This window comes from Ischnura elegans, chromosome 3, assembly GCF_921293095.1.
Source record: "Ischnura elegans chromosome 3, ioIscEleg1.1, whole genome shotgun sequence".
NCBI lineage: Eukaryota > Metazoa > Arthropoda > Insecta > Odonata > Coenagrionidae > Ischnura > Ischnura elegans.
In genome coordinates, this window is record NC_060248.1 from 58,090,542 (window position 1) to 58,096,541 (window position 6,000).

The following is a 6,000-nucleotide window of genomic DNA, read 5'->3' on the forward strand; positions in this document are numbered from 1 at the left end:
TTTATTTTTATCCTCGATAGAATTCTATGAAAACAAAACGTTATTTTGCGAAAAGTATTGATTTTGAATACCAAAGTCCTGAACCTTCATCCTTTAGAAAAGCTTCTTTAAATCCCTCCAGTGGGATATAGGCAGGTTTGGACGAAATACAGGTCGAGGAGTATTTGAAATACAAAATACCGCTCCAAATCTATTTGAAATTCAAAATACAAAATACCTTTGACTTGGATATTTGAAAAACAAACTACAAAATAGTATTTTCAATGCCTTCTAAAATACATAATACATTTGCATGGAAACTAAGACATCTAAAAATACATAACTTGCCTTGGAGCGTTATGGATAGCTGCAAACATGAAGAAAACGATTCTGATGGAAACGAAGTAATCTCTGAAGCATGTTACAGAAGTGTTACTAGAGCTACTTTAATAGTTTTTTTAAAATGAATTTTTTTAGGACGGGAAAATACCAAAAATCGATATTTAAAATATAAAATACAAATTACAATTGAATTTCAAATACGTATTTTTAGATACTTGTATTTGAAATACTGCCCTCCCCTGGATATCGATCTTCGTCTTACCTCGCCTATTAGATTATAAATTACCTACTGAATTTGCAGTTATTGTTGAGATTAAATTAATGTGCCATCAAGTGCTGTGGTCAATTAGAGGTCTCGTCACGCCAACCTAAGTTGCTGTTAGTGGAGCTTTACTCACTCGGCGTAACTCAAGTTTCGGTAACTTTTTCCCCCCTCAGTACATCCCTTTTTTCTCTCCTTTCTCCTGACTTCCTAAGTATTCCTCTCCGGTTCCCACTAAAACTGAAATCCTTAATCTCTGATGATCCTAAGGGTAAAAGCTAATTACCCCCGGACAACTTTTTACGGAGCGGGAACGAGCTTCTCTTCTTATCCTTCCCGCCCTCTCCTTCTTCGATTCCCGCTTGTACTGTGAACCTCACCTCCTTTCTGTCTCATATTCCTATTCCCCTCTAACCCTCGGCTAGTGACACATTGAAAAAAAGGCTTCTCCACGCGTGCTTAAACCTCCCTGTTCCTCAACAGCTTTCGCATAGAGGTGGATCTATGGCCGTGTTCCAATCCCGAAGTGTACGCCCTTCCCACCCTTCGCCCGATTAATTGAGCCATCATTGCAAGGGGACTCCATTAAAGAAGTCCAAAAACATGGCGGTTAAAGAACTATATAAAATAATCATTGCGTTATATAAATAATCTATAAATAAATATATAATTTTATAAATAATATATAAATAATCATAGCTCATCTAGAGAGAGAAACAGATACTATCTTTAAAAACATGACAGCAAAATTATACATAAAACATGGAGAAATCCATCATCAATACCAGTCAACAATCCTAAGATAGGTTTGACTCGGCTCTCCACTCAGTTCTCCTATCAGCTAATATTTTCACACCTACGTATTTCTTCTCTTTCACATCCTTCTTTACTTGTTCCATATATTTTGTTCGAGGTCTTCCTTTTCCGTTCTTGCCTCCAATTGTCCCTCGACGATTATCTTCATCAAGCCATCATGTCTGAAGATGTGGCCTATAAGGTTGCTCCGTCTTCTTATTAAGGTTTCCATGAGGCTTCTCTTCTCTCCTAATGGAGAAATTAACAATGTTATTTTCACGTGGAGAGCTTGCGAAGAAGCTGGAATATCTATGGTAAAGCAATTTGGACCGTGGAAGACAACAGTGACGCATATTTCACCACCTCATTGTGAAGAAAAAGACGTCCGACACGAAGAATTTTTCCCGTCCAACAGATATTTACTTGTCCTTCGTGATTTGCGCATTTCCGCAGGAAGGTGTGTCAATATAAAGGCTCTTGATGATTCCTCCGGTGTAAACAGCGGGAGGGAAAGGGTGAGTTTGGCAGCCAGTATCGCACGCGAAAAGCAAACTTCGAAGATTTGAGAGACTCGGAAACTTCCGTTGTCCTTGACGTGGATACTTCTGCTTCGCGTAGAGACGAAAAAAGTCGGCGATATTCAAATTTTATTTAGAAGTTTACGACCGGCGCAAAGCAAACACGAAGGGTTTCTCCCGAGTATCTCCTTTGGTCCTCTCAATCATCGGGCGGTAGGGCACAGAGAACTTCATCAAAGGTAAACAAGTGGAGAGAGCATTCGAAAAAAATGGTTTCTCGAAGATATTATCTTATTATATCCTAGTTATTTTTAAGCGTTTAGAAGTATGAACACGCAGACGATCAACAGATGAATACCAAAGGGTAGGGAGCGAAAAAATGTTTCATTCCTGGGCTCGACGGCCAGTGATTGAAGATAGCAACAGAATAAATCAAAGTCCACAAAAAACTCTAAATTATTTTGATTCTAAAAAACTTGCTTTGCTGAAAAAATTACCACCAAAAGTAGTTGAAATACGCAGATGCTTGAATAAATTTGTGACAATCAAAAGAGCATTGGCTATCTCCTACGATTATTTTCATGATACACACACCGACCAAAGATTTTCTTTCTCCTTGGGACTTTCAAACAATTCAAATGATATCCAGGAACATTTAATTTTTAATTAGCTCAGATTTTTAAAATTTACGACCAAGAGACGTGGATTAGCAATTAAATAAAAGCTTCACCAAAAAAGTGCAAAGGATGAAAGTGTAAATTCATAATACACTAAAATTCAAAACAGATTGGATTCTTTACATAACAGAAGTGTGCTCATAAAAACCTACTGCCAATGGACTCAATGAATTGGAATTTTATTAGGAACTCATTTCCTAGAATTCACTATCCAAAACAAAAAAAAACTCAAGGGAAATTAATATAACTTGCGGGCTGGAATCGAAAACCAGAAGGTTTGTGGTTTAACTGAAATACTTCAAGAGGGTAAATCCTAGTGCTTACGTTATATTGTACACTTTCATTCTATTAAATATGTAAATATGATAATCGTTCAACGGCTAAGACATCAGAAAATCTCGGGGTGTTGTCTAATTCTAGAGTTACTGAGAGTGTATAACTTGTGGGTAATGCAGTTAAAGTATCTGATAAAGAGTAAATTAGGCTCTTAAAAGATTTCAATGAAAAGGTAGGTATTATCAATATCAACCAATAACTACCGGTCCAGAAGCCAAAATTATCATTTAGGTACACCAAAATCCACTCTTGAGTATGAGGCCATAATAATTGTATTTATTTCAGCACTAAACGCGAATTATGTGGACCATGGTTCGAACTTATGAGAAGGCGAATGCTTAATCGTCAGTAGCGTTGTCATTCTTGCATACACTACATTGATGGGATGTTAATTTAAAATGGACGGATAGGATGAAAAACGGAGATTACCACCAAAGAATGTGTGAAGAAAAGGGAATGTGGAGGAACAATATAAGGACGAGGAAGAGGAACATCTGGAAACTGAGGACATGTCTTAAAAAGGGGGATTGCAGGCTGTGGTAAAACAATCGTACCATAGGATTACATAGAGTGAGTGCAATATATATATTTCGGAAATGGATGAGGGACTGCCAATTGAAATATTGCAGTGTAATTAATCATCAATTGCTAAAAAAATATAACACGCCTATTATATTCAATGGTTTCCGGCACAACTTTGTGGAAGTTGAAATTCACAAATAATAAAATGACTTCGTTTTCTTCCACGGATTTACTTTCTTGGTACAACATGTTTCAATCGCAAGAGGTACTTGAAAATGACCTCTTGAGGTTGAAACTTGCCGTACTAAAAAAATAAATCCGTGGAAGAAAACGAAATCGTTTTGTCATTTGTGATAACACGCCTATTTGCGAAATTATGTTAGAGACCTAATTGACACTGAGGGTAAAATAATCCTTTCGGTCTTGCTTCATAAAGAAGCAAAGTAGTTTCCAACAAAAAAAATCTGGACATACTAATAGCCTCTTTAGCTTACTCCCAATACGAATGGAAATTGCTTCTTTACCACTCCTTTTTCTTCGCGAACATTTTGCAGGCGGAATAGTCTAAATTAAGACCAATCACGATATTTATTTACCTCATTTAGAAACAGCGTGACGACCTTGTAAGATTATGCGTGGGTAGCGCATGCGATAAATATCCTCTAAAAATCCACATTCAAAGGCAGCTCGCGGAAGGAGGCTATTGAGAACCCCTTGAGAGAGAGATTTGAGTGGGCACTCATACACGCACGTCTGAAAAATCTACTCGAAAATAGGGGGTCCAGAAAACTTCCCGAGGTCCGTTTATTATTCCCTAGGCTCTTCGACAAACACAAGACTTTTGAAAGCACTTGAGTCAACATCCTCCTCTTCCTGGGTTACAGCGGCTCCAGGTTTTTTCGGAAACATTTCTGGAAGGGGGGCTTGAAGATCCACTGAACCCCACGCGGAGATAGAGCGACTTGCGGTTAGGGACTAGGGGCCTGAATCTATTTCGGAAGCCGTTGATACGTTTCAAGAGATAGATGGCGGACCAAACATGCTGAGATCCTCCCATTGGTCTGAGAGGGCAAAGGCGTGTTGAAATACGAAAATCGTTCGGAACGACTTCGGGGATAAATTCACGACAGAACTAACACGTAAAACGTTCTTTACCTTTACGACCGACTATACGTTGTTTGCCTCCAAGACTTTTTTTAAAGTCGCATCCATGACGTCAATCGAATACGATCTCAACATGATGCACTCAGCGTGGCGCTATTTTGACAAAATTATTCATCCTGCCGTAATCTTCCGTTAGGGTACGCCTTCTACCGCGAAAGCTTATAAATAACCCAATTTTACTTAGTCGCAACATCAAATGTGTGGACATGTTCAGCTCTATTCATGAAATATTTAAACCACGTGTTCTTTTGTGCTGCAAAGTTTAATGGCGAAATATATGGCTGCCACAATAATTATGCTTGGGTATAAAATGTTAACATTTTTAAAATGAGATGTCTTGAAATATTATTTCTCCCAGAAGCAGCTCTGGGTTAGAAACGTTTAAATAAGTTGAATGAACAGTAAAACTACATCGTAATAAACGTACAATGTTTTTAGTTTCGTGAAAGAGCTCTTTATCCAACTATCCCGGTGGAGGACACGAAATAAGTGCATTCAAATGTTTTCTGAGTTTTTGCTTTACTTAAATTTCGAGCAAATGTGACACAAACACTGCGTGAATGTCGGCTTTCAGGTCTTTCGCGGGCCTTCTTCCAACGAGGTCGATGTTTTTTTGGAGTCTGAAAAGAGACCCGTAAAATTCCCTTTTTTTATTGGACGCCTACTTCTCGAGCTAATCCCTGCGAATAATTATTTAGTAATAAAATTAACAATTCGATTATAATCGACAACTAAAACCCTTTCAAAGACAAGTTAATAAAATAATGGGTAAAAAATAATTAGCAACAGTGTTTGCGAAAATGCACTTTTAAGTTTGACCTTTACTTGATGGGAACCCTTATTGGAACGTAGAGCAAAATACAGGCTAAATTTAATTTGTAAAGTCGGGGAAAAGTTTTTCTCCGGCTACGTGTAAAATAGCCTTCATATACCGCCGTACTGCAGTAGGCGAGAAGGAAATAAAGGAAATAGACTGTATTACAGAGAGATTTAAAAATGTAATTCTTTACTCGTACTATCAGTGATAGCAACGGCCAGTGGCGCAGCGAGGGGGGTTTTGGGGATTACCGCCCCACCCCAGAACTCAGAGAAATTTTAAAATTTAATCCATTTCAATTAATTGAATAAATATTACTAATAGAATAGTGTAAGGATTAATAAAATACCCCTCAGAAAATAACTAAATTCACCATTTTGAACCATTTATCTTAAAAAATTTCTGGGAGAGGGTACTCGCACCTCCCGTACTCTATACCCCCAGCATTAGTTGCTCCTAAAACCCCATCTAGCCTTGATTCCTATCTGCGCGCCTGGCAACGGTGTCTCGATTATTAAAATTAATGGCTTCACTTGCTAGGACAACTCATTGCATGCTTACCTTTTTCAATTGTTCTAACCTTGCATG